This window comes from Phalacrocorax aristotelis, chromosome 10, assembly GCF_949628215.1.
Source record: "Phalacrocorax aristotelis chromosome 10, bGulAri2.1, whole genome shotgun sequence".
Classification (NCBI taxonomy): Eukaryota; Metazoa; Chordata; class Aves; order Suliformes; family Phalacrocoracidae; genus Phalacrocorax; species Phalacrocorax aristotelis.
Genome location: NC_134285.1, coordinates 16370102 through 16391146, shown reverse-complemented (window position 1 = coordinate 16391146; position 21045 = coordinate 16370102). Strand labels below are relative to the sequence as shown.

At 38.6% G+C, this 21045-nt stretch overlaps 1 protein-coding gene across 1 annotated transcript in view; it reads left to right on the top strand.

Annotated features, from left to right (window-relative positions):
* Nucleotides 1-21045, top strand: part of RBFOX1 (RNA binding fox-1 homolog 1) — a 1436581-nt gene that overhangs the window by 37491 nt on the left and 1378045 nt on the right. Inside the window, exons 2-3 of the mRNA XM_075105333.1 lie at nucleotides 8901-8972; nucleotides 14606-14780. The gene's annotated coding sequence lies outside the window, so the exon portion shown is untranslated. The remainder of the gene's footprint in view (nucleotides 1-8900; nucleotides 8973-14605; nucleotides 14781-21045) is intronic.

Sequence of the window (21045 nt, the reverse complement as noted above, 5' to 3'; positions counted from 1 at the left end):
AAACAGGATTCATTGGGTATTTCCATGTAGTTTATAGAGCTGTAAATGCTCATTTTTCTGCTCAGCCCCCAAACTAGATAAATCCTGATGCTTCCAAGCACCAGGAAAGTTCCCCAGTATTACTAAATCATGGTTGTAACCACAGGCCTTGCACAAAGGACTGGTGAAGGACTGTGTCTCTCTGGGCTGGTAGAAGGGATTTATGGTCCAATTTTTCTGCTAATACTATTTTTATGTCAGCTGTGTTGGGTGTGCACTGGGGAGGACATTCTCTTTTCAGATCTGATTTGGTGCAAGCACACATATTCCAAGGTTTTTCTGTCTTCCAGGGTCCATTGTTCTCCATCTCCCCTCTTGAGCAAAGGCAGGCTCTTCAGCTGGATGCAGCTCTGAGAACTTCTTAGGTACCCAAACTTCCTGCTGGCTCCAAGGCTGCTGCAGCAGCTACCTTTGTGCTTATGAGTCTGGTTTCCTTAGAGGGTAAGGGAAAGATAAACTCTAGGAGGACACTTTTTACAGAATCATAGAATGTCCTGAGCTGGAAGGGACCCACAAGTATTATAAAGTTCCTGCACAGGACAACCCCAAATTCACACCATGTCTCTGAGGGCGTTGTCCAAGTGCTTCTTGAATATCTCCAGGCTTGGTGCCGTTACTGCCTCCCTGGGGAGCCTGTTCCAGTGCTCCACCACCCTCTGGGTGAAAAACCTCTGGGTTCTGCAAAAGGCTATTTAAATTAAATTAAATTCTGACTGTACAGAAAATGGAGTAAAAAAGCCAAATCCGACCAAATGCTTTTAGCTCTGATAAAAGAGAATATTAGAAACCTCTCCTCTAAAACCTTTTCCTCCTCCTTATAGTTTGTCACCTTAGAAAGGGCTTTTATTTCTTTAAAAAATTATTTCCTTTCTGATACCTTTTAATAGCAAATACATGTCTACTGTTTTCAGTGGTGAACTAATGGGATCTGTCAAAACATGTTTAGCCTATATTTTCTGAGGAAATAAAGGATCTTTTAAAAATTATTTATGAGAGAATAAAATTAGTATTCAGTTAATCACAGGTCTCCAGATTCTCAGGAACAGCACAAGCAGCTACACCTCAAAGTCTGTTCCTTCTTTCTGTCCTCTCCCTTTCTTCCCTCTTTCTTTCAATTCTTCCTTCCTTTCTTCTTTTCTTCATTTCTTCCTTCCTTTGCTTTCTCTTCCCTCCCTTTCCTCCTTCCTTCCTTTGTTCTTTCTCTCCCCTTTCCTTCCATCCTTCCTTCAGTTCTGTTCTTCCTCCCTTCCTACCTCCCTTCCTTCCTTTGTCCCTTCCATCCTTCGTTTTCCTCCTTCCCTCCATCCTTGGGAGACACTGAATGACACATGCTTCTGTATGTTTCCCAAACATAGGAATGCTTTTATTCCATGGTAAAAGGACTTTTTTCTGACAGTATTTCATAGCTTTCAGGTAAACTTTATCTTCTTGCTCTTCATTATCCCAATCTCCTACTATTTTTATCAAATGCTGTACTGAGAACCATAAGTGGGGTATTGTGGTGTCCAAGAGGAAAACATGGGTGTGTTTAACAGTATTAGCAATAAGATACTATGCTTTTGCTGGGAAGCAAAATAAGTACTTGCAGAAGAATGGCAAAATTTAATTGTCAGTTGAAAAACATCTGTTCTCTTCTTGTACCAAGAAGGTATAAATAAGGCAATCCTGAGTTTTGACCTATCATTCAGTTACACCTGGGTAGCATATCCGATTCTTCACTGGTTTATGTCTTGGCTTTGCAAGTGAAGATAGGCAAAAGAAAGACAAAGACATATTGAGAAACAGCGGGATTTTAAACAATTTTTTTGAGTTTTAACAATTTTTGCAGCAGCCCATGAGGAAAAAAGCTGCCACTACCAGGAAAAGGAAAAATTGACTGCCCTAGAGCCTGTAAATTCTGATTCTAATATATGTGATTGAACAAGGGAATTCTAAAATAGATCATGATATTTGCCAAACATATTTACAACAATGATAATTCCATTTTCAAAACAGAGGAAATTAGCAGTAATGTGAAATGTAAGGAGAACAGTTTGATTATTTGCTACTATTCTGAAAAAAAAATTGCTCAAAATCCAGGACATTTACAAACATAAGGCTTACTGATATATAAGTCAACATTTCCTAAGGGAATACCTAATTTAGAAGGTTATCAAAGCAAAATATGTAAATCTGATCGGTTTGTTTATATTTTTAGTAAATCACAGCAAGTTTGGGTGTGTGGCTAGCTATTATGTGTAACAGATTTGCTAGGTGAGTGGAAATCACAGAACTGGCTAAGAAAGATTGGGAAAAAACAGGTGTGCTGGGGAAGAAGTGGTTACCAAGTTGAGCTATAAAATTAGTTGCAGTAAGAGATATATATATGAAATAGTCACTTAGAGATGAACTGGAAATGTGCAGTGGTAGAACTTGAGAAACTGATAGCCAAAGAGGTAACTGCTAAGAATACTTGCTTGGCTTTCCTTATGATAAGAAACATATATAAAAGGCCCAGAGGGTATCTTATAAATTCTTTCTGAGGAAAATCCTTTTAAAGATATGCATCAGGTGAAACAAGTAGTTGAGAGACTGTTTTCAGTGATGAATAGTCCTGCATCTCCGGACAGACTTTTGGGACTATTGCCACTGTGGTAGTGAAGAATAGAGTTCCAGCAAAAGATATAGAGGTATAATTTGTATATAACTTGGAGTCTCAGGCAAAGCTTTTCCTTATATAAAGCAATGATGACGGAGACCTGTTCTCTTGGCTTGGGGTGTTTTTTTTGGGGTAAGATGCAGACAGTAAAAAGGCATAGTTGCAAAAGGTGAACTGGAGAGCCTTGTTCAAACTTGCCAAATAAAATAAGTTTAAGGGAAAAACAGATGAACGTGGGCTTCCAGAGTGCCTTCTGGGTTTGTTGCGACATGGAACTGAAAACACAAGTTGCTGCAATGTAAGGAAGCAGAGCAGTCTGCCTATAAATCTGTTCTTCTTTAGAGAACATGTCACACTGCTTTGGCAAAGTGTATCATTGATATTGTAGGAAACCAGATTATTAAGTAACCTCCTCATCATTTATCAGTAGAACAGAGAGAAGAGGTTTGCCAGGTAGCAGAAAATACATGAAGAAATGCATGAAGAACTGCCACCTTAGCCCTGGAACACAGATTTGGGCAAAAAATACATAGCTGCACTAGTTCTCATGTGAATTATAGAAAATGATCTGACATTAATTTACAGGTCTTAGCACCTACTGCAAATAAACAATACTGTGGAAATCATACCTAATTTAATTTGTGTTGTTCACATGTGGTTATTTGCAAGGAAAATGATTGAAGAAACAGAAAAGAGAAGACCCAGGTGACAATTTGAAAAGAAAGCTTCCATTTTTCAGTCATATTTGAAAAGCAAGTGGAGAGGGTTTTATTTAACTACCTATCACAGCCTCTTTGTTATACTTGAATATCCTGGCAGATGCTAACACATTTGAATAACTGATTTATTTACATATGTTTTGTGATAAGCCTAAGTTGCCAATCTGTGACAGAATATAAATAAAAGTGAATAGTTTAGAAAGAGGTAATTTATCTGGACCCCATCACTGAGGAAGAAATTCCCTTTGATTAGAAGGCAACTAGAAGCCTTTCAAAGCTGACCAACATGTTTGTAGACTGTCTTCTGTAGACTTCTGCAGGATTTTGTTCTTATTGCAGAACGTTTGTTTAATAATTTATAAACATTGCAAAAACATTACATGGAATAGGAGGGAGAGGAAAACCATATTCTGGGAAGCAGTGTGTGGGTATCATTCTCAGAATTGGAAACATTTCTAGCAACTGCTCTTATTCCAGCTTCCTCATAGTCCAAAATCCATTTCTTACTGGAGATGTGATTGTCTGCGATGTGGTTGAAAAATACCTTAAGAGTTAGCTGAGCTGGTTGTGATTACAGTAATTCTGATCCTGCAACTTTGTGTTGGGCAACACAAAGCTCAGTGTGGACTAACATAGCTGAACATCAGGATAAATAAGCTGCTGAGCTTCCTGCTGCTGGTAAATGACCTATGTTAATCTGGCTAAATCAGGTGTCTCTACACTGCACTTCAGCGGATACTGACCAGCACTGTTGCTTATGAGCTGGGAACAAGGCTGACAGAAGAAAATAAATTACTAGAGGGAGCAGTACTACACTAAAAGCACAATTTTAAGTTCTTTAAAGAAAATTATAGCACTACCTGAATAAAACTCTTGACTGTGGTTAAACCTACAAAACATTTTCAAAGCTCTTTCCAAGGATGAAGTTTGGTCAGGACAGAGAATATGCTCCTGAAAGTGCCCTTTAAATTCAGGAGTCTTGAAGGATAACTTTAGTACATGTCTGGAAAAACTGCAGTGCCGTGCTTTCACAGCTGCTTATGGGCTTCAGCATACAGGTAATATGAAGTTTTCTGCAAACTGGGACACTAATTGTAAATATTGCCTGAAGTGGGAAAATAAGGAATCAAGTGTTCAATGAAATGAGTGGACTCAGGAAGAGATGGTCATGTCCTGTTTTCCCATAATTAGTCAAATAGCAAATCTATCTGTTTTATCCACCCAACTCTCTCCCAAGACTGAGGAAACTGCTTAGTAAGGTCCCCTGGGAAAAAGCTTTTGAAAGTGCTGGGGTCCACCAGTGCTAGTTGTTTTTTAAGTACCACCTCCTGAAAGCACAGGAGCAGGCAGCCCCGAAGTGTAGGAGGTCAAGCAGGTGAGGCAAAAGGCCGGTTTGGCTGACTGGGAATATTCTTCTTGAAATAAGGAGAAAAAAGTTAGTATACAGCCAGTGGAACCAAGGTCAGGCGACATGGCCCAACTATAGCAATGCTGTTTGCCACTGCAGGGAGGAAATACATGCAGCCAAAGCTCAGTTAGAGTTGAAGCTGGCCAGCACTGTGAGGGGCAATAAGAAGGGCTTTTGTAAATACATTAATGGCAAAAGGCAGGCTAGAAATAACATTGCCTGTTGCTTGATGAGAATGGTCACCTCACAAATAGGGACATAGATAGGGCAGAGACGTTTAATGCTTTCTTTGCCTTGGTCTTCAACACCAATGGTGGGCTCAGGGACCCCCAGAGTCCTGGGCTAGCGAGCCATGACTGTGGGAATGATAAACTCCTAACAAACCCTGAACGTGTGCAGGACTTGCTGCTCCAGCTAGATCCCCATAAGTTGATGGGGCCTGATGGGATTCATCCACAGTTACTTAAGGAGTTGGATGATGTCATAGTGAGACCTCTCAATGGCTTTTCAATGCTCTTGGGCATCTGGAGAGGTCCCAGTTGACGGGAAGCTGGCAAATGTCCCAATCTTCAAGAAGAGCAACGGGGATGACCCTGGTAACTACAGGCCCATCAGTCTCACTTCTGTGCCTGGTAAAATAATGGAGAAGATTATTCTGGGAGTTATTGAAAAACACCTGAGAGACAATGCAGTCATTGGTCCTAGCCAGCACAGGTTCACAAGGGGAGAGGCCTGTCTAACAAATTTGATTTCCCTCTATGACAAGGTTACCCACCTGGTTGACCAAGGAAAGCCGGTCAATGTGATCATTTTGGATTTCAGTAAAGCTTTCGATACTCTCTCAGTATCCTCCTAGACAAAATGTCCAGCATACAGCTGGATAAACATTAAAGCAGTGGGTGAGCAATTGGCTGATCGGCCGAGCTCAAAGGGTCATAGTAAATGGGGTTATATTGGGCTTGCGGCCAGTCACTAGTGTTCTGTTACTGAAACCTGAGGCTGCACACACTCAGTGTTGACCATTTCTCCTCTTGGTGCTCTGCAGAAGTTTTCCTAAAACCTACATCAGAATGAACCTATGCCCATTTTAAAACAGAATAGCTTTGCCCTATTGTGCTGGCTATTAGACCTGCCTGGTTGTTCACAGACCATGGCTTGGACTGTGCTGCAGAATAAGTAAGTGATGACTTATGTTCCTGAACCTGGGGCTCCTAAGGTCAGCAACTGAGTGGCTTGTGGTGGTGCAGCATGCCAGCTAGGAGAGATTTGGCTCTGCTCCTCTTCTATTTTAGTTCACAGGGTTTCACAGATATAATTTAAAATTTTGTCAATAGGGGTACAGAGATCTGGGAAAAGCGACTTGCCGTGCAATGAAGTAGGAAACAGGGACTTTGACAGAGCAAATACCTCTTGCTCAGGGTTCAAAGCAAAACCTCAAATGAATGATCTGAGCTTAAAACCAGAATGCTGAGATTACTAAGTAAAAAATTAAATGAAATAACAGTTCTCTCTAATCCTTGATTTGTATAATGCACTGCTTTGGTCTGATTCTCCAAAAAATTGAGTTTATATAATTATTATTAAGTGTTTTATCATGATATGCAGAAGAACTGACTTTCAAGGAAGACCCTCAAAACAAAAACCTACCTTGTTAAAATGCCTGTGGTAATCTATTATAGAAAATAGCTTTTTACCCCTTTACAAATACTACATTACAATATAAAAAGGGATGAGGATAGAAGGAAGGGGAAATTAACTGAATGACACAGAGGGAGACAGTATGTACCAAATATTCCTGGGGTCAACAAGACAATAAGTCAACAGGATTTAGGAATTACTTCAGTGACCACTAAATGTCACTGTTGCTCCACAAAATGGCTGTAGGCACCTTATTTTGTCAAAGATAACTTGACTGTTGAAGACAAAAACCTTCAGAAGCTATAACACACACTTGAGAATGTATTTCTGTTACTCTGGATGAGACCCATCCCCAACTAATCCAGCTAAGAAGGACTATTAATTTTAGAAAAACACACTTTTTTAAGCCTGTGCACAAGATTTAAAAAAAAGAGCCTTTTTTTCCTTAAATCCCTTGATTTCTGCTGTGTTTTCTAGAATCATAAATAAGGCAAACCTAGTGTATTAATTTTTTTTCCAAAATTCATTAGAAGTACAAGAAGCAAAATAAGACACCTTTATATTAGAAAAAATTGGTAGAATGGATTATGGAAATATGGACATCTCTAAAAGATACATTCAGCAATTCAGTGCCAAAAGATAATCTGGGAATCTTGATTTTGGGAACAAGCCCAATGTATATTCTAGTGAGGATTAATTTCTTCCTGTTTTAAAAAAGTATCTCTGGGTTGGATGACTGTTTAAATAATTCAAACTGGTCCAAGAATCCCAAGCACAGTGAACAAGTCAGTCTTGCAAAAGACACAACAGAGCTACAGTTAACAAAGAAGATACCTTCTTTCTGTAGGGTAGATGTTTTTGAGAGTTTTGCTCTGTATACAGCAGTTGCTTTTCATGACTTCCATCTTAGGTTTTCCAGAAGTAAGGAAAGAAGAAAAAGTGTGTGGGTTAGAAGAAATGAAATCTAGAAGGATTTTAAGAAGAATCGAGTTAACAGGAAAGAAGTAAGCATGCTTTGAAATATTTATGCAGGTGTAGGGGCTAAGTTGTAGTATTAAAAGCCTCCTGGAGTTCTGAAAATATATGTAAGCATTCAGCTAAGGGACAACTCATTATTATAAATCATATTTCTTTTCTTACTTATATCTTCTTTTCTAATCTGGTTATTTCTCAGGGCGCTAACATGGGAATTGCATATTTGTTTTTCTGAAGTTAATCTCCGCCAATCACTGTCATTTTCTAAAGCATGACCTTACATTCCCGGTTCCTTTACAAACTAAGCCAAATTCAGTGAAGCTGCAGTAGAGTCAGTCTGGGGAGAACTTCTTCCACATACATGATTACAGCCTGTGGCTGAAGAAATCATTGTGAGATCACTAATACTAAATTTTGATTCTCAAGTCCCTTATTCTATGCAGCACTATGGCAATTGAATGCCTTCTGTAACTGCAAAATGTACTCATAAAGATAGGTTTACTTCTCTGATTCTCAGAAGCTAAAAATGGTATACATTTCAAGATTATATACAATGTATGATATATACTGGGACTCCATGGGTGAGAACAGATGGCTATTTCATAGAGATATTTAAAAAATTTAAAAAATTTAAAAAGAAAGACTCCAACGTTATCTCTGTATGGTCCCAGTAACTGCCTGTAGAATTTTATAATATCATCCATACAGAATACTCTGGGCAGATGCAGGAGTGTGCATATGGATGTCTGACTCATCTTAATGTTTGTAGGTTTAGGTGAGAGACGGTCCGTTATTGTCAAAATTCATTTTCTTTGGCCTGATGGTCAGATATTGGCAGATGAATATGGAATTAATCTCAGAAAACACTTCTCACTTAGCCTGCCATCTGGACTAAGGATCAGAATATAAGAAGTTTTAGAGAAGAGAATCCTGTTTGTGCTGAAGATAACTTCAGGAATAAAAATGAAGAGAAAAGAAAGAAGTATGTCCGCATAGCTGTGACCAGTGAGAATAATCCATCTGGTATTCAAAAACTGTATTCTAGACAGTTTAAAAGATGTGCTTAAAAGCAAGCCCATTAATCTACCAATTAGAATTCTAATACTTCACATACTTCACACACTTCTCTTCTGATCATCACAGGCTGTCTAGCTCATGAATTGTTTCCCTTAGAAGAGTTTCTATTCCATAACATGGTGCTACTGCTACTGAGGTAGTAGTCTCGTAGTTCCCCTAGCCTCTAATACTTGTTGCTCAGAAAATATTGGCTTGGATTCTTTGCTGTTGCTGTTCTTTATTGACTTCAGCTACCGATGCTGCACAATTCCTGGAACTCCATTTTGCTACACACCATGTGAAGTTTGAGAAGATCAGAAGGATTCTCTGACCTCTGCCTGACATTAATACCTTGGACAAAGCTATCTGCCATGTGGTAATAGCCGACGTTCAGCCCACTTACCTGATACCTCTTATTCTTGCACAGTAGGTGAGCTGCTGATCCAGTTACACAGATTTGGCACCACCTCCTGACACATGTCTGCAGTCTTGACTTAAGGTGAGACACCACACATTGAATACATTGGTGGAGAAATAGAAGATGAAGGTTAAGAGAGATAAGGTACCTACAGGGACAAGGTGCCTACAGGGACAAGGTGCCTTACCCTCTGTTAGAAACCTATGATACAAGCACATCTTTGGAAACAGCTAATGTAACATGAGAATGAACTTCACGGTTTCTTATTATTACATGTGAACATGAGGAATTGAATGAGCATAGGCAATATACATTGAATTATGATGTTCAGTTTAGTGGAACTGACCTTAATAAATTAAATATATAGTTCTGTCTCATGCTTCTGTTCAAGGAGCCTGCTAATTTTCTTAACATTTGCATGGAAGAAAAGTTAAGGCAACCTTAACTTAACTTTGAGCAAAGGCTGAATTTCTAAAGGCCAAAGCGTCAGTTTTCACAGATCATTGATCTATTTCAAAATAGTCTTAGCCACTTTGAATCATTAATGAAAGAATCACATTTTCTTTGATGAAGGTACGGGGAACAGTGCTGGCACAGATAAATGTTTTGGCATGCTCTCAATAAATTTAGACTACATAGAGACTCTAAAGTTTTATGATTTCTCTGATCATCTTCTGCTTAACTTACCTGAGAAGTTCTGAACTACTGCCTTTGATTGTGCCACACCTCTTCCCTATGGTTCCAAGTGGAAAGAAGCAAAAAGGGGACTCTTATGAACCTCCTTCTGGGTGGCTTTGGCTTTTGTCCCAGCAGAAGATATTTTATATGCAGACAGATTCTAATTTCAAATAATAATTCCATTGCATTCGATAGTCCAAAAGTTAAATCCCTTCTCATTTTTACTATTCTGAGTGACAGCAGGACTTGGTTCTTTGAAACTCTAGTGCAAAGATGCAGACCTGAAACCACCATAGTGTTTCATTTCCCTCTTAAAATTTGGCTAATAACACAGATATATATAAAAAAAATTCCTTCTCATTATGAGTAATCATCTATCTACAGATTATAGTGACTTCCAAATAGAATTTACATCTTTCTGTTGGAGGGCCTCAAGTGATATCTAAGTGAACCTGCTAAGACAATATATAAATTTGGTGATCTTTCTTTATCATAAAGTTCATTATTTTAAGGACTTGGACAAACTACAGGCCTTCAAAATGCTTTTACTTAAAAAATTTCTTTTTGCAGCTTAAGACGTCTAAAGTGCCAAGACTTCTAGAAATGCAGTAAAAAACACAGACCAAAATGCATCCTTCCAATATCTTTCACTGTAGTCTATTATCCAAGGCCTTCATGCATACTACATCATCAGAGCAATGCTCTCTGATGACTATGGAGTTCTTTTATAAATTATTCATCTGTCTCTTTATATTACCTACTGTGCCATCAGCCAGGGACAAACAAATATTACAAACGTGGCACCAGTAAAAAAGAATGCATAATCCATCTCTAAAAGTTCTTTATATTCTGCCAAGTCCTGCACATCACTGCAGAATGCTAACAATTAGAGATCCTTCTAGTCTGAAGGTCCCCTTCTACAAAAAACACATTGCTAAATACTGTTTGACAAACTGCAGCCCATTTTCTACTTTCATAGATGTGATCGATTCCTTTTGAACACTGGGTTTCTTTTTTTTCTTATTGGGTTGCTTTTATTTTTAATTTTAATACTAGATTTTTAAATCTTATGAACAGTTTTAATTCTTTTGTAACTGATGAATAATAGAGACTTTGAAACACAGGTGGAACAGCAAAGCCACAAACGCTTAAATGAAAGACATACAGGTATGCTGATGCCATTACTACTGCATTGAATGGCTGAATGAATTAAGATAGAAAAATGTGGATTTGTGGATGTTGTACAGATTCCATTCTATATTTCTTTCATCAGAAGGATGGACACTCAAACAGCCTTGGTTCTGTACTGTCTTCCTGATCTACGTGCTGGAACCTAGGTATCAGAAGAAGCATTCAGTAAAGCCGCAAAGATTTTGGAGAGCAGTTTAGAACTATCATGAATATTGGAGAAATGGTCTAACAAATTATAAAATTAGGCAGGGTTGAGTACATGATAAAGGGCACTATTAGATTAGTCAGTTGCACAGCTAGAAGATGGAAAAAATTGATTACTTTACAACTCCCCACTGGATCTACAGCATCAGTCATCAAAGTGCAAGCAATAATCCTTGACTTGCGGTTACCCCAGGAAAGCAAGTTCAGGAATGACACAACTAACAAGGGTCACACACAAACAGTTAGGGATTGCATAGATGTCCTGCCCTGCAGCTATTGAGCCATCTTCATGTCCCACTGCAATTTCTGACCACAACTGTAGCCATTGTGTGTAAAACAAGCACAAATTCACTGTTCTGAATGTCACCAGCATGACAAGGATTTTCAGAATATCTCAATGAGAAAGGAAGAGTCAGGGAATGAAAAATGGTACAGGGCAGGAAACAAAGCAGTGTTTCCAATGTTTTGTTTAGAAGGAGTTAATGTCCAGTTCTCATCCCTTTATTATGCCATTGCTGAAGTTTCCTTTCCAGTACCATCTGAGGTAATGAGCACAATAGATGACACAGACAGTAATTTAGAGTTAACCTTCCTGTGGTAAATACATCTGTTTGAAAATTTTTCTTCCTTCTTTACTTTTTGAAAATGTAGTGCTTTTCTGACTCAAGAGGTGAGAGTGGATGCTTTTCATCCGGCTCTACAATCTAGCAAGTTCTGTTCCTCATTAAGGATAGAGCAGTAAGGTATAGAGATAGGAGAATGTAGACTCATTCATTTGTTCCTCTACTGAAGTAACATATGTGCTACCATTTTAGTTCCTATAACCTTCACTTAGCACTGCAAATCATTTCTTGTGCTTTACCTTCATTCTTTTAATTAGCACAACCTAAGACTTCCCCTGGGATTCATAACCTCTTTCCTATTGCCCATCAAAGTTATAAAGTTGTTATCAGTAACCCAGAATGTAAAGGATTCAATTTTTTTTTTTAAATGAAATTAAACTCTGCAGATTCAAACAGCAAAGAAACGAGGCTTGTGAGGAGAACAAAACTGGAGATAAGAGCAAACAAGACTGCAAGGACAGCTTTGATCACCTCTAAAGCTCTTCTGTAATTGTCGCTCCCCTAGGGTCCCTGCACACCTTTTGCAAGAGTATTAGAATAGGTTTGAATGTGTTTGGCTACTGTACTGCAGCAATGGCAAAAACACTGTCTAGATCACCAGTATAACCAAATTTACCAACATTCCCCAAAGGTGAAGGGATGTTCAGCTCTGCCACGATAAGTATGCCAGACTTCTGGGGTACTCTCCAACTTCCAAACTGAACTGTTAGTATCCTGCAGTTCCTAGAGCTTATATTATCTTCCAAGGGCACAGTATTTTTTAACATCTAAAGTCAACAAAAAGGGTTGTCTGCTTCCTTTTTTTTCCTGTTGCTTCTTTGTCTTTACGAAACTTTTCATTCTTGTTTTTTCTGTTCATTCATATATGTAATGATGTATAAGCTTGGCTGTTCTTAGCTGTTCTTCATTCAATGAAGCCTAAATAAAATCGTGTCAAACCATTAAAACAATTTGAATTTATGAGGTGAAGCACCCCTCTAAACAATGAATGGTTGAGATTTTGATATATTACCTTTCTTTTCCATATAAAATGATGACTCCATGAATAAATGAGCGGAGTTTCCTTAAAGCTGAAATGCTGCCAGTATACTACAATCATAGAAACCAGGGAGTTTTCTGTAGCAAAGGGTTTTGTGTCACCAAAGCAGGCTGGTTTTTTTTTCTAAAACCATGAAGACTATAAAAGCCCCAGATAGAAATAACAAAAGAACAGTGCAAATACAAGTGTTAGGAATCACCTCTCTGTTTACAAACGTTAGATTATAGACATTTTGGTAGGTCTTAAAAGAAAAACCTGATAGATAGGTTCACTCTGTATGGCAATTACAACTGGCCTGGTGGAAACTAAAACAAATAACTCTGTTAGTTTTTGTTTTCTTTACTATTAACTTTTTATCCTTCTTTCATTTCTGGTAAAGATGGATGTTCTTGCAGTCACAAAAGACCTACTTGTATGTAATTCAGACTTGAGCACCTTCAAGCGGAGGGAAGAAACCACGAGCTCCAAACTTCAAGCCTCATTGGTGTCGTGTAATCCTTGCTCTGGACATAACGGGCTCAGGGCCTTGTTGCATTCAGTGTAATTATCTATGAAGAGAAGGATGTCAGAAAGCAGAATGAGGAAAAATTGTACAGACTATAACTAAGACTTTTCCTTTAATTGCTTAACTTTGTAAATATTCATTCTCTAAAAAGGCAGCAAACATTGCCAGGTTATCTAGAGTGATCCATACGTTGTGGTATCCCTAACATCAGGCATAAATGGGTAAAAAAATCTGTAGCGTGTAATCTCATTAGTGCTCCTGTGAAGCTGACATAAATTAATTCCTTTAACACTTTATTCAACTGTGAAACACAACTGTAAGGAATATACTTAAATTGAAATAAAGCATATACTATAAAAGTTTCTGTTTGCAGCATTGTCTCTGACTAATAAGTCTAAGGAAGGAAGAGTCTAGAAAAGAGGAAAGGAAAGCTAGCTCTCCAGTTATTATCTTCTCCACAGAGTTGACATACACAGGCTCATTATTGCATTATGTTTTATTCAACAAAATCCCTTTAATGTTGCAGCTTAAATTGAAATCACTAAAGCATCTTCATCTCTTGCCTAATGTGTCTCAAGTGTCTGCTTGCTGTTTGCATTTTCTTCAGAATTATGGCAGGGAATCTTTGGAAACAGCAAAATTATATGCAATCCACAAAACAATGTGGCTGTAATGGGGTAATCGGCCTTCAGCGTAATTAAAGAAACATTCCCTCATCAAAGTAATTCTGCAAGAGACCTAGAGGCTGTATTGTACAAATCATCCACTTAGTAAAATTCTTTATCTGATTTGCATTTAAAACCTAGTTATGCAAATAGGTTTGCTCAGTGGATCACAAGAAATGTAATAACTTAAAAAGATCACAGTAATTAAACAAACCTGCTTCTTCTCCATAAATCATGGTCTGTAATTCCCTTTTATTTACCTAGAAATTTTTCAATTAGTCTGTTATATAAGATCTTCTGGAACAGAAGAATTCCTTTGATGCATACACATAGTCGCATAGCCACTCTGGACATGACAATTCTACTTCTCTGAAGTAAAATAATCCCAAAACATGGGAAAAGGCCTTTTCCTTATCTTAAGATCTGTACCAGAGCAGAGGAATTACAGTTGCCATTTTGATCTGAAAGCTTGATTCCCAGTTTAAACTAAGGCAAATGGCAGTGAAAGATGACATGTCAGTGAGAATGAGTAATGCACTGTGGAAAAGACTCGTCCTAACAATGTTTAAGTTCACTGGTAGCAGATGGTGAAGTCCTATTTCTTACACTGGCTTTAGCCTTGAGTACCAATGCTGGTCTAAGTCTCTCAGATGAGGACATAAGGTTTGCAAATTGTATTTATGTTTTGCTACTGTTCCATAGCTACTAATGCTTCGGTTCACATGACCTTTTGTCAAAATATATTTTGTTTCTTTTGTTGTTTATAGTATCTATAGAAACACAGTACTTCTATAGTACTTTTTTAACAGCAGGGACAGACCGAACTCAAAGGGGCGACTCTACTATCTCTTTCTCCAGTCAGTAAGCATTGAGATCAATAAACCCACCTGTGCCAGGATTACCAGTATGGATGAAGTCTGGATTACACCACAGATGTTCCTGAGAGAAAAATCCAAAATCCTATCATGCACTTTTTAACTACAGGTAAGTCATGGGTTTATTTGTTTTGAGATCAGTGGTTTTCAGGATCTCATCCTAATTCCAAATAATTTCTTTATTGAATTCAATGTGTTCTATTTTTTAATGCAGTTATTGAGTGACAAGTAGGTAGATTAACATGCCTGGTCTATAGAGTTGCCCCACATCACATGTGTTGATCTCACTGGAACTGAAGTTTGCCATTTCCTGTTTACCACATTTCCTCTGGAACAGTCCTGGGGAAAACACTTTTCTTAAAGTTCATGCTATGAAGAAAACAAATCTTTTCCCTCTAAACTGATTTTTCTAGTGTATCTCTCTTTTCAAGTCTCCAGCCTTTGCAATTCTCTTATTCCACCTTCTCAGACCCATGTATTCTTCAGTGATGTGATACGTGGTGTTCTTTGCACAACACAAAATCTTGTGTTTCTGGATTATTCATGCATTAATTGAATATATTTAGCATCCTTTCATTGGGTTAGTGAGAGCTGGGCACCTGTATCTGCAAAGGCATAATTTGACAACACTGGAAAAACTACAGTGAGGTCTTTTGAGACAATTTTCCCCTGTTGTCCAAATTGTATGTGAATTTATTTGGAGTAACTTTAATAATGAAAATCTTCCTTCAGGTGAAGGTGAAACAGATGAGAAATAATTATTGAAAGAACTATTTTTAGTATTAATTCTTCAGGCCAGTTCAGTGACATGAGAAAATACATAGTTCAAGGATGTCACAGTAAAATAGCTGCTGGTTTTATATATAGTTTTATATTCTGTAATCCAGCTTTAATTTCTAGAAGTACATTTACCTCAGAGCAATTAAATAGTTGTCTTTTAAATTCAGAGTTGAAATGCTTTTGCCTATGTATCTACAAATATAGGTGCCACAACATCTTTTTTTTCTAAAAAAACCCCAACAAATAGAATACATTGTGTAGTGTGTTCATGGAGAAGGGTTTCATGCTTCCGGAGAAACTGCAGGAACTCAAACTATTAAACTGTTTTGGTAGACAAATGAGTCTGCTACTTTTCCCTTGTCCTTTCCATGTAAGGTCAATTCAAAGAAAACAAAAAAAGGCATTATTTTCTTGTTTATTTCATGTCCTTTGATATGAACTACGTTCTCCGTTACCTTAAAAATATATTAAAGAAATATATAATTCAAAGGTGAACACATGTTTGTGAGGTGACAATGGGGCAAATAACACCATGTTGCAACGTCTGATTTCTTCTGGAATGACTGGTAGCAGTACTGGCATAAGCAAAAGGAATAAAAATAATATTTTCCAACTCCTGATTCTGCTTTCCTTTCTCATCTGAAGATTTCAGGAGATTATGGCACAGAATTAGCCAAGTCTGTTTCTACAGTAACAAATATATTCTGTGGGGATGATATTACACAGGATATATCTTTCAAGTACATACAAGAGAACTGGAAAAGGCCCTCTGAAGAAGTATAATGTTTCTTTGAAGGACTAGCTAAGCTGGGCAAAAGAACATCTGTTGGGAATTAGTCATAGTACTGCCGTTTTGTAGAGGAAGGAAGCCAGACTTGGCTCAAGATATTGTCAGTAGTCAAGAACAGATTGAAAGGGCTATATGCTACATATAATTCATTATCCTATGTACAGGTAAAAAGAAAAAACAAACAAGAAACATGCCCCCCTCAACCCCCACCCCCCCACCCCCAATTAAATCCGAATACCAAGCAGAGCTTAGGTTTTAAATAGAATAACTTTTATGAGATGTACAAAATCTCTGAATAATACTGGTGAGTCATTTCTGGGCTATAAATAGGACATATTTCAGATTTGACTTTACACTTGTTACAAGCTAAATGCTTGTTTACAGTGAAGAATTGTTGCTGCACCATCCGGGCTTTCTGTTGAGAGACTTGATACCCATTTAGTCCCAAAAAGTTCAACAAACTGATAGTCCATTTTATACAATCAGTTTTTGTTTCAGTTGCTATTAATAAGTCGTCCACGTACTGTGAAAGGACTCCTTCTCTGGAGGGAGGATCACATGTTTCAAGTTCTTGTGCTAATTGATTTCCAAAGATTGTTGGACTATTTTTAAAACCGTGGGGTAACACTGCCCAGGTAAGCTGAGTTTTCCTACCAGTGGCAGGGCTTTCCAATTCAAATGCAAATAAATTTTGACTTTCTTTTGTTAAAGGCAAACAGAAGAATGAGTCTTTTAAATCTAATACTGTAAACCATACTTGATTATCCCGTAATTTAGTAAGTAAGGTATAAGGATTAGCTACCACAGGGTGTAGGTCCTTAATAATTTTGTTCACTTCTCTTAACTCTTGTAGTACCCGATAAGTTCCATCTGGCTTTTTTACCGGCAATATAGGGGTATTATATTCTGATTCACTTTCTATTAATAGCCTGTGCTGTAAAAAATTATTAATCAGTCCTTCTATTCCCTTCTGGTTTTCTAACTTGAAGGGGTATTGTTTTTGTTGTACTGGGCTTACTCCTTCTTTAAGTTCTACTACTATGGGAATGGCATTCTTCCCCTTCCCTTGGGTTCCTGCAGCCCATACTCCTGGATATACCTGATTGATAACCTCTTCAATTTTGGGCACTGATACAGAGGACTTTTCAGGATACATTAGGGCTAAACTTAAAATTTCAATTAATTGGTTCTCTTTTACTTGTTTCTTTTTCTAAAGATAAAACCAGCAGATCTTCTGCTGGAATATTAATACCGCAATCTCTCTGCCACTCACATGATTCCGCAAAGTGGAAAAAATATCTGCATACATAACCTCATCCCACTTTCCTTCTTTCCTTAAAAACAATATCAGCTTCAATACAGTGTTTTCTTATTCACACTCCCACCTGGCGATCCCCCTATATCTTTCGAGTGTGCTAGAATACATCCTAGGGGGATTTTCTTTGGAATTTCACTGCTCTGATTCCCCTCCATTCCATTTTCTTATTTACAAGGCACACAGGATGTCAATGGGTATATAGATCGCACGCTATTGGTTCTAACAACGTTAACAATCGCTTCATTCCAGTCGTACCCAACGCGGGATAGCAGAACCAGTGGTCAGAACTCCACGCTCGCTTTGCAGCTATGCTGTGTCTCAGTCACTCATTCGTTCACCAGTCACACCAGAGTTAACACAGCTCATTCATACTTAGTTACCAATTCTACCTCACTGTCCACTCATCCAACCAACACTTCCTTAGCTTGCCTGCGAGGATGCTATGGGAGACAGTGTGGTATGCCTTACTGAAGTTGAGATAGACAACATCCATTGCTCTCCCTTCATTGACCCAGCCCGTAACACCACCATAGAAGGCTATCAGGTTGGTCAAGCATCATCTCCCCTTGGTGAATCCATGTTGACTGTTTCTGATGACCTTCTTGTCCTCTACTTGCCTGGAGATGACCTCCAGGATGAACTGCTCCATCACCTTTCTGGGGATGGAGGTGAGGCTGACTGGCCTGTAGTTCCCCAGTCCTCCTTCTTGCCCTTTTTGAAGATTGGAGTCATGTTTGCTTTCCTCCAGTCCTCAGGCACCTCTCCTGTCCTCCGTGACCTTTCAAAGATGATGGAGAGTGGCTCAGCAAGGACATCCGCCAGCTCCCTCAGCACTCACGGGTGCATCCCATCGGGGCTCATGGATTTGCAAGGATCCAGTTTGCATAGGTGATCTCTGACCCAATCCTTCTCAACCGATGGTAAGTCTTCCTTTCTCCAGATTTGTCCTCTCTTCTCTGGAGGCTGAGATGCCTGAGGGCCAGCCTTAGCAGTAAAGACCAAGGCAAAGTAGGCATTCAGTAACTGCCTTCTCTGCATCCCGCATCACCAGGGCCCTTTCCTTGTTCAGCAGTGATGAGGCTGTTGCATGTTTGTCCTGGGTGCTTCTGAGTGGAACCTCAGGGATCATGAGGTGGTTTCCAGACAGGAGTTTGGTAGTTCCGCAGTGTCCTTATCTTTATGGTTCTGTACATCTGCGTCATAAATTTTGTTTAGGTGTTTCTTGTATTGAAGCCTTTCTGACTCCCCCAGAGCAACAACTTTTAGTCACAACAACTCTATCATGAGGAAATAGATGCATAGAGGTAACATGTGAACAGTCCTAGCCTTTGCTTCTATTACTTTATTGTCTTACTCAGGTGTGGCCATTCTTCAAATTGGATTATATACTGCAGGGTGCAGAGGATATTTGGATTTGAATAACAAGCTTTCCTGAGGCTTAGCTAGGCATGAGAGACCTAATGGGGTAGGTGGCATATGCAAGCCTAACATGCCTACCAAAGTTGCAGTTAATTGTGTATTTTGAGCTGGCTTACATTAGCACAATACAAATCACAGAATCACAGAATCACAGAATCACAGCTTGGAAGGGACCTCAGGGATCATCTAATCCAACCTTTCTAGGAAGAGCACAGTCTAAACAAGATGGCCCAGCACCCTGTCCAGACGACTCTCAAAGGTGTCCAACGTGGCCGAGTCAACCACTTCCCTGGGGAGATTATTCCAATGGTGACTGTCCTCACTGTGAAAATTTTTCTTCTCATGTCCAGTCGGAATCTCCCCAAGAGCAACTTGTGTCCATTCCCCCTTGTCCTCTCCATGTGATTCCATGTAAAAAGGGAACCTCCATCTTCTTTGTAGCTGCCCCTTAAGTACTGGTACATGGTGATGAGTTCTATCCCCACACCTGCTAGCTCCATGTTGGTATATGTAATAATTTTTTTCTGTAGCTTAAAAAAATACATAAACAAAGAAAGTGGCAAAAATAGCTTAATAGGATGAAGGCATTCTGCTGCTGGCAAGTTCACATCACTGGCTGTATTGTACTTGGACGTCAAATGCAGTGAAAAATAGAAAACTCTTAAACTCCTGTGTCTTTAAGATGTAAAGAGCAGCTCATGAGTCAGTCTTACAACTCCTTATTTTTGCAGTGTGCTTCATGTGAAGGAATCCCATAGAGTACAGTAGAGCAATTCAGGACTGACTGTTTATGTGAAATAGAGGCTAGGAAGTGCTCTTAGGTTGCTGGGCTCTAAGAACAAAATGAGTTACCACATTCAGCAATGGTTTGTGAAACTCCTGAAGAGGTAAGGAATGTGTGATGACACTTGCTTTGAGCTGAGCATAGGAAAGAAGAGAAATGAGAAATTAATGGCTCCAGTTACAAGTCTGCTACACAAGTCTACTAAGAGCCCACTACAAGAAGAAAAGATTCAGGGTAGCTTTTATTACCTCTGTTGTGTGCTCTGGATGTGTAACGCCAAAGTGTTACTTTGGTTCATAAAATCCCTGCCATTCCCATGTAGTGTTCTGTAGGAAGTCTAGGAACAGAATTGCATTGCGTTGGATATAGGTTTACACATTGGCAAAAGTTGGTTTTGTTTTGTTTTGTTTTTGTGAGGTTTTTTGGTGTTTCTTTTTTTGTTTGGTTGTTGTTTTTTTATTTTTGATTTGTTTTTGTTTGTTTGTTTTTAATACAAATATGTGTCTATGTGTAGGCTTGCCAAGCCTTGTACAAATTTGCAGTGCCCTCCTATGGTCAGTCTTGATATACCCAGCTATAATCTGTTTTTTCAAACAGTTCACGGTAATTCAACATTAATAAAAAGCTTTCTGTGGTCTTTTTGTCGTTGTTGTTGTTGTTGTTGAGTTTTTGTTTTTTGTCCCCGAAACAAAAGGCAGCCTCCTAAAATGTAATAGACAGTTTGCTTCCAGTTGAAATAGTTTTCTTCCTTCCAGTATACATATACCTGGAAGAGGGAGCATAGAATACTACATATAAGCTAATTTAGTATGTAGAAATTGCCACCTCTTTTTAATTAACTATTGATTTGGGGAATTTGTGCACTGAGTTTAATCAAGTGTGATGAGAATAGATATCTTTACTTAGTTTGTTTGACTTTATGGTATATAAATCTGTGCAGGACATCTATATTTTAGGAGTGGAACTTCCTGCTATGAGCAATCAATATCTTCCCTGGAGCTAGGAATTCAAACTGCAACTCCATTTTACTGGAGTCTCTCAGTTACAAAGTTTTATGTGGCAAAAAGATTTAGATCTTTAAAAAGTCAGTTTAACATTACGATCACTGTACGTAACAATATGTTCTGGAAATGATGCAGGCACTACTTTTCATTGAGAAACGAAAGATGATACTCTCAGTGTTAGCTGAAGCCTGAAGTTTAGCTGTTGAGTGGGGGGAAAGTACAGCTGCCTTCAAAGGTGGGAGTTTCCTTGCCTACAGACTATGAACCGGAGTGAGGAAA